The sequence below is a fragment of the Gymnoscopelus microlampas genome, assembly GCF_963454915.1.
Source record: "Gymnoscopelus microlampas genome assembly, chromosome: 1".
Classification (NCBI taxonomy): Eukaryota; Metazoa; Chordata; class Actinopteri; order Myctophiformes; family Myctophidae; genus Gymnoscopelus; species Gymnoscopelus microlampas.
Genome location: NC_139962.1, coordinates 33,294,311 through 33,312,377, shown reverse-complemented (window position 1 = coordinate 33,312,377; position 18,067 = coordinate 33,294,311). Strand labels below are relative to the sequence as shown.

At 39.4% G+C, this 18,067-nt stretch overlaps 1 protein-coding gene across 1 annotated transcript in view; it reads left to right on the top strand.

Annotated features, from left to right (window-relative positions):
* Window positions 1-7,054: 7,054 nt before the first annotated feature.
* LOC311045588 (CD82 antigen-like) overlaps window positions 7,055-18,067 on the top strand; it is a 34,291-nt gene continuing 23,278 nt past the window's right edge. The window contains exon 1 of the mRNA XM_084057532.1: window positions 7,055-7,197. The gene's annotated coding sequence lies outside the window, so the exon portion shown is untranslated. The remainder of the gene's footprint in view (window positions 7,198-18,067) is intronic.

Genomic DNA, 18,067 nt, shown 5'->3' with positions numbered 1-18,067 from the left:
GTAAATTCTATCATTGAACTACCTTCTGGCAGGTGACATTATAAGGAACCCCCTCAAGGCCTCCCTCAAAATAGGGATGACCCCCATACATACACTCATGCACAAACCTGAATTCACATGTGGAGTATGAGACAATAGTTGAATACAATTACAAAGTCATAAAAAGGCATTTATTTAGACCAATGACCTTGAATAGCCTAAACTTGTTATGCCTGACTTATACTTGGTTGTGCGCCAGAGTTGTGCACAAAAAATAACAGATCTACATGCTCACAACATGTCACGGTGCACCCCATTCGGGTGCACACTGAGACGCGTTGTAAGCCTTTATATCTGCTATTTGTGCGACACCCAGGTGTTGCAACCAAGTGTAACTCAGGCTTTAGAAGAACTGCACAAGGTGCCATTGTGGGCTAATAATCCTGAAGCAATTCAAGTATGCGTTAGAAACACAAGATTTAATGATAACTTTGGTCTGGACACTTCTGCTAATGGACCCTCCTGTATTTCTGACGTTCTTCCTCCTCTTACAATTTTTCAACTTTCTCATTTTCCTCCTTCCTATTCCTCCTCAAAATGGCCAGCTGCACAGTTGCTTTCAGTTTCCAAGATCTTTGGTCTTATGTACTCACAGAGACATTCTTTTTATGTGCCAACATACCCTCTGGCAATAAAAATGACTGTGATTCCCAAGGCTGGACTGGATTTTCCTCATCGTGTGGACAAACACAGTCAACATAACTTCACATTCTATCTCTTCTTTTGCTAAACCATCTCAACTGAATTCCTTCCATCAAAATGACAGAAGAGTGAATCGTTTTGCCTTTGGTTTCCTTCAATATTGAATATTCTTCAGTCCTTCGGGTGTCAAAGGGGGTAGAGTTAGCTCATACTGACATAAATCCTGACCATCACATTTCTGCTTCAAAGCCTCATTTCAAAACGCCACAGTATAACATGTTAATTTCATTGGTAACATTCATAGTCTAATCCACTAGTCTATTTCCCTCTCATACCCAGGCCTGCATGAAGGCAGTACGGTTAACAGGATTCTTTTTCGCTCAGAAAAATCTCAAGTAAATAAAAGATAAAAGCATATTCAATGTAGAACATAAATAGTAATAATAATGTACAGTAACAAAAGATTAAATCAAACTTAATGTATAAGATAAAGCATACTTAATGTATAAAATAACAAAAGATAAAACATACTTAATTTATAAGATAACAAACGTCAATGTAAACAAAATAACTATTATTTACAAATAGCCTACAAAAGATGAAAGCATATTATCTATTTACAACCTCTCAGAGCCTAGCCCTCCACGTGCCAGAGCCTCCCTCGAATTCCGGCAGAGTAGTTCCGGAGAAGCGGACTGATTGGCCCTGTCTTTCCCTATAGGACTGACCGTGGGTAGCTACCTGGGACGTAAGTTGGGGCTTGATCAACCCCGGCTGGGTCACCTAGGCGAGGGTGTATATGTCGCGAGACCCGAAACACCCTATGACCCCAGGCTACAACATCTGCTATTTTCACTGTTTAAAAAGAGAAAGAGAGAAAGTTGAAAATGTTCGCCTTTAATGACATGCCCAAAATAGGGACGCCAGGGTGAAAGTGATTAATGAATGTATGTTTGCAAACAAGAAAACACATGCCATATAGATGAGATGCACTCAGCACCCATTCTAAAATCAGATGAATGTACACAAATTAAAATATGGCAAAAGAACAAACTTTGACACCCTACAATTTTTAGGTACTTTTACTTAATGGGAGTATTTCCAATTATCAGTACTTTTACTTCTACTCCACTTCATCTCAGAGGCAAATATTGTACTTTTACTCCACTACAATTATTTGAAAACTTTAGTTACTAGTTACTTTGCAGATTTTACACCTCCTAGACCTAGGCTATTTGAAAATAGCCAATCTACAAGCTCGCAACGCGTCGCGATGCGACTTGCTTGTAGATCTGCTATTTTCAAACATTTTAGTACTTTTACTTTTGGTACTTTAAGTACATTTTGAAAGTTGAACATTATTACTAAGTACATTTTGAAAGTTGAACATTATTATTACTATTTATGTTCTTTACCAATACTTTTGTACTTTTACTCAAGTACATTTTTAATTACGGACTTTTACTTGTAACAGAGTACTTCTACATTGCAATATTGATACTTTTACTGAAGTAAAACATTTGAGTACTTTTTCCGCCACTGGTGACCAGCCTGGGGGGAGAAGAAACACAGGGGTCAGTTTCCATGTCAGAATCATCCGTCAAACATGGAAACCAACTCACCTTCTGCTTTGGTTCCTCTCCACGTGAGCCATCCTCAACTGGAACCCTCCTCAGTGTCACCCTTGGGTTCTCGGCGCATCATCAATGAAGATACTCATCCAGGTAAACATGTCATCGTGAGCGTCCTATGTGAGGAATTGTAGACATTTGTACGTGTAACTTTAAAGTTCTTCAAAGATGGCTGTCTGGTCTTACAAAACTAAACAATGTTATGATGTATGTATTGAGTTGTTTAATGCCTCTATTATATACTGTAGTAAGGAAGGATGTACTTACGTGAACTGAAGATGCTTGGTTGGAGTGCTCCTCAGGACCACCCCGGTGTACCAGGGGCTGCTGGGGTCCTGGATCAGATGTGCGTCCAGGTACAGGTCTCCTCTAGGGTGTTCTGTTTGACAAAATGAAGAGATTTGTAAATTAATTGAACTGCAGGAAATAAGAGGCCATTGCATTTGGTCAAACAATTGATTTATTTTAAACAATTTTCTACTACAAATAAACTCATGGGTGCTTGAAGATTAAAGGTTTGTTGAATGGTGAGCACACAGAGATAGAAAAAGGCATCCTCTGACTCATCCTATTGATTTCATTTTATTCAGATTTGAAGTGATGTCAAGAGGTTAGCCCATTTTGACCGGGAAAGCATCTGACTCTGTCATTTCTTGATTTCTTTGGCTATTAAAAAATAGCAGATATACAAGCTCATAGTGCGACCAAGCGAACATTTGTAACTCAAATCTTTGCTTCTTGGGGACCCTGGAACAAATTTTTATTTTTATTTTTTTGTATTCTTAAAAAAAGTAAAATAAATAATCAGTTGGATGAGAACATCTGTTTACAAACGAATTCTGATTCACACAAATTTTATTTTAGTGCATTATGTGTCAAATCAAGTTGTGACGTTAACAGTTGGATTTTAATGAGTCATTAGCCTACAACTGAGAATATCTCCAATTGCATTAGTCAACATCATAATGCAATCAATGAAGGTCTTTGTTTATCTCACATAAACAGACATCCACATCAAACCTGAATATCGTTGGGCTGCCTCTAGATGGTGCTGTTTATCTTTTCTTTTTTTTCTTAACTCAAAATATGCAAAGTGAGCCATGAATACAGCATTTGAGAACAACTAAAGCCCCCCCGCATACTACTAAAATCTCATCATTTTGGTAGCATGCAGGGGCCTTTAGACATTGCATATAAATTCTATTCTATTCATTTTAAGAACCAATTTGAATTTCCTGGGATTAATTTCTTGTCAGCTCCTATTTGGGACGGAGGGGTCTGAAATCTTCATTGGCAGTTTTATCATTTTAGACTAAAGCTTTAAAGTATTGGAAATTGGAAATACTCGAGTAAAGTACATATACCTCAACATTGTACTTAAGTACAGTATTGAGTACATGTACTTAGTTACTTTCCACCACTGGTGTGTGTGTGTGTGTGTGTGTGTGTGTGTGTGTGTGTGTGTGTGTGTGTGTGTGTGTGTGTGTGTGTGTGTGTGTGTGTGTGTGTGTGTGTGTGTGTGTGTGTGTGTGTGTGTGTGTGTGTGTGTGTGTGTGTGTGTGTGTGTGTGTGTGTGTGTGTGTGTACGTGCGCGCACACGTACGTGTGTGGGTTTCTTTGTTTTTCCATCAAGTGCAGGAAAGGTAAACTCCTCCTTCCCGAAGTCTCAGCAGAACTATTTCTCCATCTAAGCGAGGCATTGGGTTTCCAATCAGTCAAGGGAAATTGTAAATCTGTTCAAATTCCCCTGCTGGCAATGAACAGGCTGGAAGGAGGGATAAGTATATTATAATAAATCTATGGACAGAGGCTATAATATCAACTCTTCTCCAGGAATGAGACGTTACTAATGCTAGTGGAATTACAGAGCAGATTCTGTTAATGGGATCACTGTTATGATTCGATTGTCAGATTGATAAACACTCTGATTAAGAGCTCACATGCTATTTTATGTCCTGAGACATGGCAGTCAGTGGTGAAAATGGAATACACTTTTGTGAAGCCAGCAAATACATAAATATATAAGTAGGCTACCACATATACTGATAAATAACACCAGTATGAGGCTTATTGGAGCTGGTCTGGTCTACAATGAGTGAGGGTTGTGTTTCTTTGAATGCTTTAATATGCCCTAATTTATTGTATTTGATTTCTGTTTACCCTTTATTTAACCAGGATAAAACCACATGAACTAGACTATTCCAGTGCTATCAGATCCAAAACATAAAATGTACACATGTTCTGACTATGGTGGTGAATCTGAACTATGGTAAAAAAAAAAAAAAAAAATTAAAACAAATTAAAAAGAGGACTAAATGTGTCTCTCTAGTCTATTTTTCTTTAAAAACGTTTTGGCCATCCATCATTCTTCAAAAGTCAAATTAGAGGAATGCTAATTGCAGATCTGGAAATAACAGAAGGAATAAAAGTATGTTTTATATTGTCAGTGACAATTTTAACCACATCCTGGGGAGAACATTTGCCAAAAATAGCAGATCTACAAAAATAGCAGATCTATAAAAAAGCCAATCTACAAGCTTGTACATGTGTTTGGGCAAAGAGATATGGTGTAAAGGGGAAAAAAGCACGGACCAAGAACAGAGCCGACCATGGTCAACTAAGTGTTAGTTCACTAAGTATAGACTTGGGTTTAAGTGGTTAAGGTCACAAAGGGCCAGTGAGTCGATGATGTCATTCTGGTGGCCCCATGGTGCTCTCCAACTCCAATGAAGAAGTGGGATCATCTGTCAAACGAACAAGTTTTAAAGAAGCCTGCATTGTTCAGGGTCTGAACCTTAAACCATTACATAGGAGACCATTACACCATTCCATTGTAAGACGTGGCCACAGTCTGTGATCATATCTCAACCCTGGCCACATTGAAGTCCAAAGAATAAAGACATTTATGGTGTGAATAAGGCTCATGTAGACTGTGTGACATTACTGACTGTGACACTGTATGTGCCGTGTTCTGTAAGAGGCCATTGTACTACGACCAAGCATGGTACTGACCCTGACCTCACTGCGGCACCATACACAGGTCAATCAATACTGAATGCTACTACACACAAGACCTGAATGTCACCGGACTGCGTGTATAGTGACATGCAGGACACACTAACATGTACTGTAGGACACAGCATGTAGAACAAGAATCACATGCTGTGTTATATAGGCTATTTGTTCCACTTTTACAGTGTTTACTGCAACATGTTTATGTTGTTACTTTATTGCTAAATTATTTCTAATTTGTCTTGTCGAGAAGCCAAAACCAAATCGATTTTTTTGTACCTGTATATAGCATACTACATGGGCAACTGGCAGCCCGGGGGCCACATGCGGCCCCCACCTTCACTTAATGCGGCCTGTCTATATAATAGTGCTTAATGACTCTAGTATTAAAATTCTAGTGTCTTTTTTATGTCCGATGTATTTGTATTTAAGTTCATAAAGTTAACAAGTAACTAAATGCATTTGAATAAAAAAATACTTTTCAGGATTCCAATTCAAAAATAGCAAATAAAAAAAATCAGGATTCCAATTCTAAAATAGCAAAAATAGTTTTGATCAATCAAGCAGGGTTTCAGTGCCAGTCTTTTGCCATCATTCCAAATACAGCCACAGTACTGTATGTTTTGTTTAGTATATAGGTTGTTACCAGCAAACCCTGTAGACAAGGGGGCATAGTTCTTCAGCATTCCTGTGATCCTCATCCTATATTCATTATGCAATAAATCACGCTAATCTACAATGTACAATAACAATATGCCTTATTGGCAATATCTTCTCTCACCCACACACAGCACAATTCACCAACAATGTGTTCTATATATTTCTTATAATCTACCCACACAGTAAAATCCTCAGTGTTCATTTATCCATTCATAACTCTGACTGTACAAATGGAACCAAATTCCATTAGTACACTCTCAGTGTTGAAGGAACACTCAGCATTTATTGTACAGTGTTAGACCAGTGGTTCTCAATCCTTTCAGGGCTGTGACCCCCAAAAAGAATCATATTTGAACTGGGGACTCCCCACCATGATTTAAGCACTTGGAATGTAGGAGTGGGGGCATTACATTTTTGGTTCCACAGATAAATATTGTGAAAATAGCAGATCTACAAGGCAAGCTCACAACGCCTCCACAATTTTGGGATTAAAAAAGTCCTTAAATTGTCACTTCACTGTCATCTGAGGACCCCCCAAAATCATGTGGGTACCCCCCCTTGGGCCGGGTCCCGACCCACAGGTTGAGAACCACTGTCTATACTATAGACTAGCCCATGGTCCTGTTTGCAGTGATGGAAAAAGTACTCACATTTCTTACTTAAGTAAAACTATCAATACTGCATTGTAGAAATACTCTATTACAAGTAAAAGTTCAACAAACAGTTCTACAATTCAAAATTTACTTGAGTAAAAGTACAAAAGTATTGGTATCAAAATGTACTTAAAGTACCAAAAGTAAAAGTACTAAAATGTTTAAAAATAGCAGATCTGATCAGATATTTTAGTAAAAGTACAGAAAATTGTAAATACTCCAGTAAAGTAAAAAGAAAATACCACAAAATTGTACTTAAGTACAGTACTTAAGTAAATGTACTTAGTTACTTTACACCACTGGTCCTAGTTTGACCGTTACGGGGATTTGGGGGTTAAGGGAGGACACACTAGAACTTGCTAGTTCCCATATCTGCCGCAGGGTGGCGCTTATTCCCCAATGAGCATGTGCCTCATGGTGGGATCTCACACTCACAGACAGAGAGAGGATCAGTTTACTAGAGCTTTGTTGTTCTGCAGGTCAGACGGTCCGGATCATTGGACACTGAACACAACCCCCTTTGCACACAACTTTTCTCCGTAGACTTGGACGATCAAAACGTAAGTATCCTGCTGATTATAATCATTAAATACCAACTCATTCTGCTGATTATAACGCCTTGCACCATTCTGCAAACAAACTGACGAAGCTGGGTTTGTTTCTTCAAACTAGTAACGAAACAAGTGTTTTTTTCTTCTTGTGTTATGTGCGATCAACTTACTTTTTTTTAAATGGCTTACCCATGGTGACAGAGTCTGGGATTGATTATCGACTTAATTATTCGATGATAGTATCTGTATTTTCCTTATGAATGTGAATCACTTCTGGGCTGTTTTAAGACGCTGATCGTGGTGATGTGGCGCGTGTGTGAATGATTAGGAGCTGATAAACACACTTTAAGAGATGATGGCAAATACAAATGCACATTGGTGGAAAAAGTGCTCACTTATTTTTTTACTTATGTAAAAAGTATCAATACTGCGGTGTAGAAATACTCGTGTTATTAAGTAAAACAAGTACAATTCCTGAATTAAAACTTTACTTGAGTAAAGGTACAGAAATATTGCCATAAAAATGTACTTAAAGTACCAAAAGTAAAAGTACTAAAATGTTTGAAAATAGCAGATTTTCAATAGCCTTTTATAAAATGGGGCTGAAGTGGTTAATGTATGTTTTATAATATAATAATTTATATCTGAAAAGTAACTAGTAACTACATTTTTCAAATCATTTTAGTGAGAGTAAAAGTACAATATTTGTCTCTAATATATATAGTGGAGTAGAAGTAAAAAGTATTGACAATTGGAAATACTCAGTAAAGTAAAAGTACCTCAACATTGTACTTAGGTACAGTATTTGAGTAAATGTACTAGTTACTTTACACCTCTGATACTTAATCATACTATCAACATTAAACTGCTGCTCATAACTTGGCACACGTGTGCTTACATACTTATACTTATGAAATAGTGAACTTAGTTTATATTAGAACATACAGGCTATTGATGTAGTCTGTCGCACTGTTGGCTAGTGGTTATGGCCTATTTGGGCACAGACCCCCACCTGACAAGATTCTTAAGATCTTAAGATAAGATTTGTGTATTACTTAAAATTATAGATATTGTTTTTTCAAAATAGCAGATCCACAAGCTCAGTTTGTCTTTTTTGTATGTGAAGAATAAAATAGGGTTCAAGAAGTTGTTAAACTGTTCCTCATTTTGCTGGGGACCCCCTGGCTGGAACCATTGTGAAGGACTCCTGGGGGTCCCCGGACCCTACTTTAGAGAACAACCACTCTTCTAACAAATAGTTGTGTGGTGTAGGATTGGACTCTACAACCTCACAAACCTCAAGACACACACACACACACACACACACACACACACACACACACACACACACACACACACACACACACACACACACACACACACACACACACACACACACACACACACAGAGCTGCAGCTTCAACCTACCTATTATATCAGTGTTTCTTTTTTAAACCTGTTTTATGCCAAGGACCCCTAAATTGATATATATTTGGCCGTGGACCCCCCATCTGACTATGTTTAGTGCCAGGGACCCCCAGAAGCTCATAGCGTGGCACTCGGTGCCACGCTATGAGCTTGTATATCTGCTATATTTGAATAGACAAAGCTAAGTGGTTAAAATGCTTGTAACTAATTTCCCTGGGGACCCCCTGGTACCCCCCCCAAGGACCACTGGTGGTCCCCGGACCACTGGTTGAGAACCACTGTATTATGTCACAACCTACTCGGATACATATTTATATTTGGCTACTCTTCCATATGTGTATTGATTGAGCTGGATAGCGTTTTAAAAGCTCCATGACCTGACCTGCTGTCATGTTCATGTTTGTGACGGGTAGTAAATAATGATATGTATGTGGGTCAGTGCTGTGTTGTGTTGGTCACCAGTAAGGACAGATAATATCAGCCCTGTTGGGGCTGATTACCAGAGCCTTTGGTCGTATACTTACAGTGATGGAAAAAGTATTCACATTTTTTACTTTGGTAAAAGTATCAATACCACAATGTAAAAAATACTCAGTTACAGTAAAGTCCAGAATAAAAAAATTACTTGAGTAAAAGTACAAAAGCATTGGCATCAAAATATAATTAAAGTACCAAAAGTAAAAGTACTCATTATGCAGAATGTCTAATTTCACAGGTTACAAATGTATTACATTTTTTTTGAAAATAGCAAATCTGCACGTCATGAGCTTGTAGATCGGCTACCTATTTTCAAATAGACATGGTTTAAATGGGGCTGAAGTGGTTAATGTTTTGTAACAATAAGCCAAATCTAAAAAGTAACTAGTAACTTAAGTTTTCAAATAATTGCAGTGGAGTAAAAAGTACAATATTTGCCTCTGAGATGTAGTGGAGTAGAAGTAAAAGTATTGAAAACTGGAAACACTCCGGTAAAGTTAAAAAATCCTGGAAAATGTACTTCAGTAGAGTACTTGAGTAAATGTACTTAGTTACTTTACACCACTGGTTGTATACGAGTTGCGTCTCCCAGAGGAGCGCATCCTGTGTCAGGAGTGGACTAGCTGGGTCTCTCTCTCGTCTGCTTTAGGTGGATCTTTTCTTGTAAATCTTTTCAGCATGGTTGGCTTTCCTCCAAACTGCAGGGCTCTCTGGCTGACCTAAATCACCTTTCCATACACACTGGGGGGAGGAGAAAAAAAAGAGTGTTCCTCTGTTGAATGAACAGCTGCTGGTGGTTAGTGTTCTGGTCTGGTCTCAGACCTAGACAGACACACAGAATATTTATGTTACACGTTTTGTTGTGAAAAGTTATTCATCTTAACAGAGTCAGATTGCCTCATCTGACGTTAAACCACATGTTCCTATAGCATCCCTATTCTGGGTCTGTCATAATAGCAGGACGTTAATGCGAAAACAGGCAAACCTATGGTGAAAAATCTACAGGCTCACCACGGGTTGCACTACAACCTGTTGATAAGATATTTCAGCCAACAGATTTGGTGTAGAGGGGGGAAAGGAGACCAAGTATACTAGACCCCTGGGGGTCTAGTATACTTGGTCTCCTTTTCCCCTCTAATGTGCGTAATGCTGTTTTTTGTTATTTTATTTTTTTTACAGGTTTTTTTTTTGTACACATGTCCCTATATTACCTTACTTGTATTTAGTCTGCCCTGTACCTTTTCTGTAATGTAAACGTTGAACATTATTTGCACAATGTGGTGGAGCCACAGTAACATGTTACTGCACATACAGAACATGTATGAACATGTGGCAAATCTGGCAATTGTTATGCAATCATGTGAAAGGTGGAGGTTTCTCACCACTTGATCCCTACTAGGCTAGCGTCCTTGTTCGGAGCCAACATTCGGTGAACTGCAAATAGCCGATCTACAAGCTCACACGGTGTCGTGTTGCGACATCTTGTGAGCTTGTAGATGGCTTGTAGGGAATTACATTCGGACATAGAGCCATGAAGGACCCTGTTCAAATAAGTATACTGGGTTAAAATGGTTAAGAGGATAAGTGATAATTCATTTGAATGAATACATTTTATGTAAGTAAGCTGATTTTAGAGGTTTAGAGGAGGTAAAATGATATTCAATCGTTAATACATTTTTGATTTATTACTCAGAGCTTAGATTACTTGCAGTAGGGCTGGCCTACAGCAGGCAGTGAACAGACGTGAGAACATAACCTGTTTATCCTGTTCAATGGAATTACCCTGCAGGTAATTATAGGGCTAATAGGGTTACAACCACAAACTCAAAACCCCACCATTAGTGCAAATAGACGTTTTGTTATGATTTTGTTTACCTCTATGATTTACCTTTTCCACAAACTAGAAGTACAACGTGTGGTCTCAGATTGTGCGTTAGATAACTCTTCTGTTTGTTTACTAGGATTGAGCGTTAGATAACGCTTCTGTTTATTTGCAAGGCTCAAGTTGAGTGTTTAGTGGTGGGGGGTCATTGGGTTCGAGATGACCGACAGAAGACTCCGACCAAGGTCTTGTTGTGGGTCACACTACTCCCCCTATGCTGGAAGGCGGACAAAGAAATCTGTGAGCTTTTACTTACTCCAACGAGTGTCGGATTTAAACTAGTTGTCCGGGGGGACGTTGAATGAATAATGGTGTGACGTGGTGTCAATTCATGACGAGCACAGACAAGACATTGCTCACGCCGCTCCCCGAGCCACAACTACTAGCTCATGTTCCTATGTTCCCCTGCTTACTGCGGAGCTTAGAATGGCCCTCCATGCGCAGAATAGATTTAAAGTCTTCTAAAAATCTGTTAAAATGTGTCTTAAGGTGTCCCTCACCATTACAAAAAACGAAGGTTGCGGTTGTTGTTGAGCTAGAGGGAATTGTAAGGCTGGTGTATTACTCGTGGGTCAAGTTTCCCCTTTTGTTGCTGCTGAGAAAATTGTGTCTGAAAGCAGCCATTGTTTTGGTGGAGGACTCCATTTGGGGCCCTGGTGTTCGGGGGGTAGTTGAGGGGTGTCCGTTGAGTGGTCTGTCGTCGGGTAGGGAAAGTGGGAGTACTTGTCAGTCAAGTTGTGTGTGTGGACGTAAATGTCTGGTAGCTTAATTTATACTTCCAAGCCAACACGCGGGGGTGTCGCTTGCCAACTAGGACAGATCTACGAGCTACAATCTACAAGGGTTGCAAGTTGCTTGTGAAAATTGGTGGTTGTGGTTTTTTGGGCTTGTCTCTAGTGTGTACTTGCTGATTTAAGCTTGCTTCCAAATGTTTAATTATTATTTAAACCAGTGGTTCTCAAATATTTTCATAAATGTTTTGGGAACATTTGTGGTGTTTGAATGTTTCAAAAATATTCCAAACATTCCACATTTTATTGCGAGAGTTTTTGAAAATGGCTGATCTACAAGCTCGCGCTGTGAGCTTGTAGATCCGCTATTTTCAAATAGACGATAGCATATCGGTTTACAAAGTGCTCATGTGGCCTATAAGTTGCTTCTTTTGGGCTTGTTTTCCTAGACCTGGTTGCTTATTTCTCTCACAAAATATAGATAGATAAGCTAACAACTTGAGAACAGATCTACAAACTACCGACGTGTCACACTGTGTCATTACATGTCTGGGACTCTGGGCTGGACCAGCTGAATGCTGATGAAGTTCCCTCCCCTCCCATGTGGGACACAACAACATTTAGATCACAGGCGGGCTGATGTTCAGAGGAGGACATGAATAGAACAGATAAATATATTTCTCAAAACAATAATAAAAAAAAACACACAGGCCATACTGCCAGATTTTAATTTTAAGCCATTTGATGGATAAGTGGTTGTTGTCATAGTGTAGTGTGAGTTATGAAAACAAAAGAGTTTATTGTTGTCTTGTTGTTGTGTTCCCCCGCACTCCTCCAGAGTCTTGGAGAAAAAAACAAGATTTTAAAGGGGCAGTTCAAAATACTGTTTGTGTGTGTGTTTGTATTAATTGTCCAATACGGTCTGTACATAAAATCCACACATTTTTCTCAAAAAGGAAATCATTATTCTCAAGTTCTAGCTCAATGAGCTACTTTGTGTGGAGGAGAGTGGAGGATAGTTTTGCCCCAATAAATGGAGTTCAGTTGCATTTAGTTTGTTTGTGCTGCTCATAGTGCCAAAACAATTACATTTTCTTTTCAGAAGTCATGAGCCAGTCGGTCTCTACTACTATAATAATCACTGGAAGTATCCAATAATAATCACTATAAAAATAATCACTGTAATAATCCACAGACCTGCTTGTGAACCGTTACGTTAATAACTATTTACTATTCATTTTCTACCAGTGGCTCAAGAGGTAAAGTAAAAATGAAATGAAGTCTGCTCACTGGTTAGCAGCTCCACTTAGTTTTAGTGCTGGTCAACGTTTCGATCCTATGGGATCTTCATCAGGAATTTAAACGTTTTTTAAAGATCCCATAGGACCGAAACGTTGACCAGCACTGCTGCTTTATTTTGTCCAGCACCTTGCTCAGAGAGATTGGATGTGCTTGCACTGTCTTCTTTGTTCGAGAGGTAGAGTGACCGCTTGGGAATCGGGTGGTTCCTGGTTCGAATCCCCGGCTTCTCGTTAAAGTGTCTTTAAGCAAGACACTGAACCCCAGCTGCTCCCCCAGGGAGCGCTGTCACTAGGGCAGTGTGGTATTGGTTCTCAAAGTGTTCCACACTTTGAGTTTTTTTGTAGGTTTACTTGAGGGCGTTCTCTAAATAGACCCGTATAAGTCTGTAACTCTTGAGCGTATACAAATGGAACCAAATGGACCCGTAAAACGGGTCCATTTGGTTCCATTTGTACACTCTCAGAGTTATGGGGGTCCGACTTTGAAATTAAAAAAGTTTGAGAACCATTGACTTAGGATGGTTAAATGCAGACGAATTATAGCTATATGCAGATGTATTTGGCAAATACCCCAACAACAATGACTAAAAGCGCACCAGCAAACTGATCACCAACCTAAAAAAAAGTCTACTTCCCAGTTCCCACGGCTGTCTAACTTTTAGAATAACTACAGTATTGATGAAGAGATCAACCCGCTGAACAAGCAGTGACAGGCAGTTTCAGACATACAGTATCACATTGTATGATGCCACCCTGGAGCCTGATAAATATTTGATGTGCTTTGTGTCACATAGTGGAAGTGGGACCAACTTCTGTCCCCTCTTGGTCTGGACAGCTTGTCTCTTAAGGGCACACGCGCACACACACACACACACGCACACACAGTATACATAATGATAATGAAGAAAACCTTCTGTGAGTTCCCACGTTTCCTTCATTTCTAACCTTGACCCAACACTGCCCTTTTTTCATTTTTACACACACACACACACACACACACACACACACACACACACGCACACGCACACGCACACGCACACACAGACACTCGCACATTCCCACACAAATACCCACTTAGACCAAGCGATAGAAACCTGCCCTTATTGCTTAACAAGTTTATTTTTCTCTTTGAGGCCTGTTGCGTCACTTGGTGCAAATAGACAGTCAGTTAGTTGTGCCTGGTACAGCCATAGGCTGAGGGGAGCAGAAATCTAAGCAAAAGAAAATAGTTGAGTGGAATGGCTTGGTTTGTTGAAGAATCATAATGAAACCAGAAGTGAAATATGATGTGAGGATCTTTGATCCTGCTTTTTAGGTCGTCTTTTTATGGTGTTATACAGTAGGGGTTTATTGCGTGTGTGTGTGTTTGTGTCAGCAGCTAATCTCACAGGTTACAAGGCCGATCAGAATCATATTTATTGTCCTTGCTGCCAGCAGGGCAAGGATCTGCAGTTTCTGAAATTGTTTTAATTTGGCCAACGACAAGTATGTCATTTTCTGTCTATTAATCATCACGCAGTACTCGTCTCTCCAGGCTATGGGATACAGGTCAGTGAGTCTACATACCGGAACTAGCCAATCGGGCGCAGATTGTGCGTCCATATGGAATCATGAAGCCGTGCAACAATACTGGGCATCATAGTTGATAATCTATGCATGAAATGATTATATTTTCCAGCCAATCAACATTGCTTTTGTGAAGTAGTGTTGATGTTATTGGCAAAGACTATAAAGATTGCAATAAGCACTAAGCAGTGATACTGCCTTATTGTACGGTTCTATAGAGTGTCAGACTCAGCACATGGTGTTGTCACTCCATATGAGGCTGCTTTTATTTGCACTCTTCAATTCTGATTTACTATATTCCTGATTCCATTATGTTTAGACGTGTAGCTTAGACCGTATACAACAACACATCACTGTACTATTTTCGACTGTTTTACAATTTGTCAGAGAGAGGGTTTAGAGAGTTTATCGCTAAGCAAGTGTATCATGTGGAATATTACATTACATATCACAATTTGCAACCTAAGCGTGTAATTTCCCCAGTTTCATGTTGGTTATGCCGGAAATTGATGACCTACAGAGTACAGACTACCGAAGTATATGACTCCAGTGGCCCCGTTCATAGAGTGCAGCACTGCAAGTGCCATCGAAATATACGTTTATTTCATATTAGCCTAGTACACTAATGTGGTGTACCAGTCCAGAACACATAGAGGACTAGTCATGTCATATGATGGTCCCTTTAGTTTGTATTACTTTCATATAGACTGACTGATCAGCTGGTTTATGCTTTTTGGCTGCATGCTCCAACTACTTTATTATTTTTATATCAAATTGGACAGACTGGGGCTGCTGTCATTTAAACTCCCAGGCTATATCAGCATTCTTTATCATAGTCCTTACCCCCATTGCCCTGTGCCTTTTCATACATGTGCACAACGACAAATCATTGTCATCACTCATCACATGTCCCAGCCTGAGAGAAAGATGGAAAGAAGTAGATAATGGGTGTGTGTGTGTGTGTGTGTGTGTGTGTGAGAGAGAGGGGGAGAGAGAGAGAGAGGAAGTACATATGATATACAACTGGTAATCTCATGCTGTGCTAGTGCACTACTCTTTCATGGTTGTAGGTACTTAACTGAACTCCATACATCACTATTATTATTAGGATTTGCAATCTACTGAGCACTCGCCACATGAACCCTAGCGTCCATATTCTTTCGGGGCGGGGCATGGCATCGTAGGCTAACATTTGGCAGAAATACGCAAACATTTGGCGAAAATAGCAGAATCGACAAGCTTGCAGATCAGCTATTTTCGACAAAGATTTGATGTAGAGGGGAAAAAAGTAAGAAAGTATAGACCGTTGGGGGACTCAAAGACGTGTATTTAGGGTTCAGGACCAGGTGGTTAAGTCATTCATACTGTACATTATAAGATTTTAGGTATGGTTGTTGTACTGTTGCCTTCATACATTGTGTGTCAAGGTCGGATGACTTGGACATTATTAATTCATGCCTGCAGATAATGGATCTGATTAAAACATTTGAGAACCACTTGACTCCAGTACTGTATGTGACATATTGTGCCATAGCCCAAGTAAGACGGATCAACCCCCAAGAGCAAGTATTGCAATGAGTGTATTTAACAACCCCGACAGCCCCATATGTTTATAGGTTAATTTAGGAGAGCTGATTAAAGACTTTAAAACATAAAGCTTTACATTGTAGGAACAGTTAATGTCTGCTAAATGCATTTCAAGCTCAATCTCAAGACTGCTGCAGTGGGGTGACCTGGTCTTATGGTGAGATTCTGGCTGTTCTGTTTATACTCGATAATACTTTCCAGCTGTCCAGAATCACTGCCTAAAACCCCCTACACACACAAACACACACACACGTGTGCGTCGCGCGCACACACGCACACGCACACAAACCATCTTTCTCTTGGTCCAAAAAAAAAACTACTGTTGTGACAGTAACCCATTTACTGCACTAGTAGGAATATGGGTCAGCTGCCTGCCGTTATCTGGCTCAGCATCCAGCCCCTCCACTCTTTATTTCATCCAGATCTCCATAGATTTATTGGAGAATGAGTTGCTGTATTTTGATTGTCTTCGCCAGGGGTGAAGGCAGGCGCGAAACATTGTTTTCAACCGTGTGTGTGTGTGTGTGTGTGTGTGTGTGTGTGTGTGTGTGTGTGTGTGTGTGTGTGTGTGTGTGTGTGTGTGTGTGTGTGTGTGTGTGTGTGTGTGTGTGTGTGTGTGTGTGTGTGTGTGTGTGTGTGTGTGTGTGTGTGTGTCTGCCCGGGGTGCCCGCGTACGTAGGGGTAGACAATCATTAACCCATTCAATCCGGGAACGCATCTTTTTATATTTCTTTGGCTATTCAAAAATAGCAGATGTACAAGCTCATAGCGTGGCACAGAGTGCCACTGCCGCACTATGAGCTTGTAGATCTGCTATTTTTTGAAAGATCGTGAAAATGTGTGCAAATCTTTGTGTGTGTGTGTATATGTATATGTATATGTATATATATATATGTATGTACATTTTAAAGCGAACATTTGTAACTCAAATCTTTGCTTCTAAGGGTCCCTGGAACAAAAATATTTATTCAAAAAAGTAAAAATATATATTCAAAGATTTACACAAAGATTTAAAAATAGCCAAAGAAATCAGATCAAATGACACAGATGTGTTCCCTGTCTTAATGGGTTATGGGAAATTGAAGATATTCAATTCAATATATTATGAAAATTATAACTGTACCTCATTATTTCAGTTAAGAAACTTTAAAAGGTCTGTTGAGCTATCGAAGGGGAACACAAAAAACCTTTGTTTATCTAGAATGGCTGTTGGCTAATATTCCATACATTGCATGTATTCTATGCAATGTGTTTCATAACTGTGGCACTGTCATGACAACTGAATTTCCCACGTGGGATCAATAAATGTCTATGTAATGCCAGCCAATCTAGGGCTAATGTTTATCATACACTATACTTATTGCCTTCCTACTTTACCTACACCAAGCTGTTAAAACACACCTGACAGTGACCAAGTAGAAGAGAGACAGTTTCCTCCCCTTATATGTTTGTAATTGTATGTTTTGTATGTTCGGTTTGTTTGCTGTGAATGTGTTAGTCTTTTCTTTTCTGTGAATGTTTGTTTTCATGTTCTGAAAAATCCAATAAAAAATAAATGGAAAAAAAACAAAACACACCTGACATGCCTGCTTGAGTGGAAACGTAAAGCTTTCCTCTCAAGGTCTTGATATGAACGCTAACTTGTTTAATTCATAACCTATGAATTTTACATAAACAATTTCATACTTTATTAACAAATTGCAATCAGTAGAGCAAGTAGAATTACGCACACAATGCTAAAAGGATAACAATGGACAACAATGGTTAAAATAGTTGAGGATAAAACGATCAAGTCTGACTTTTTTTCCATCATTGTTTATCCATGGATGGTCCTGATGGTGCTCCAGCTTCCCTTCCGTGCCCGTCTGGACTCCTAGATTCCTCATCATCATAGCGTGCAGCGGTCA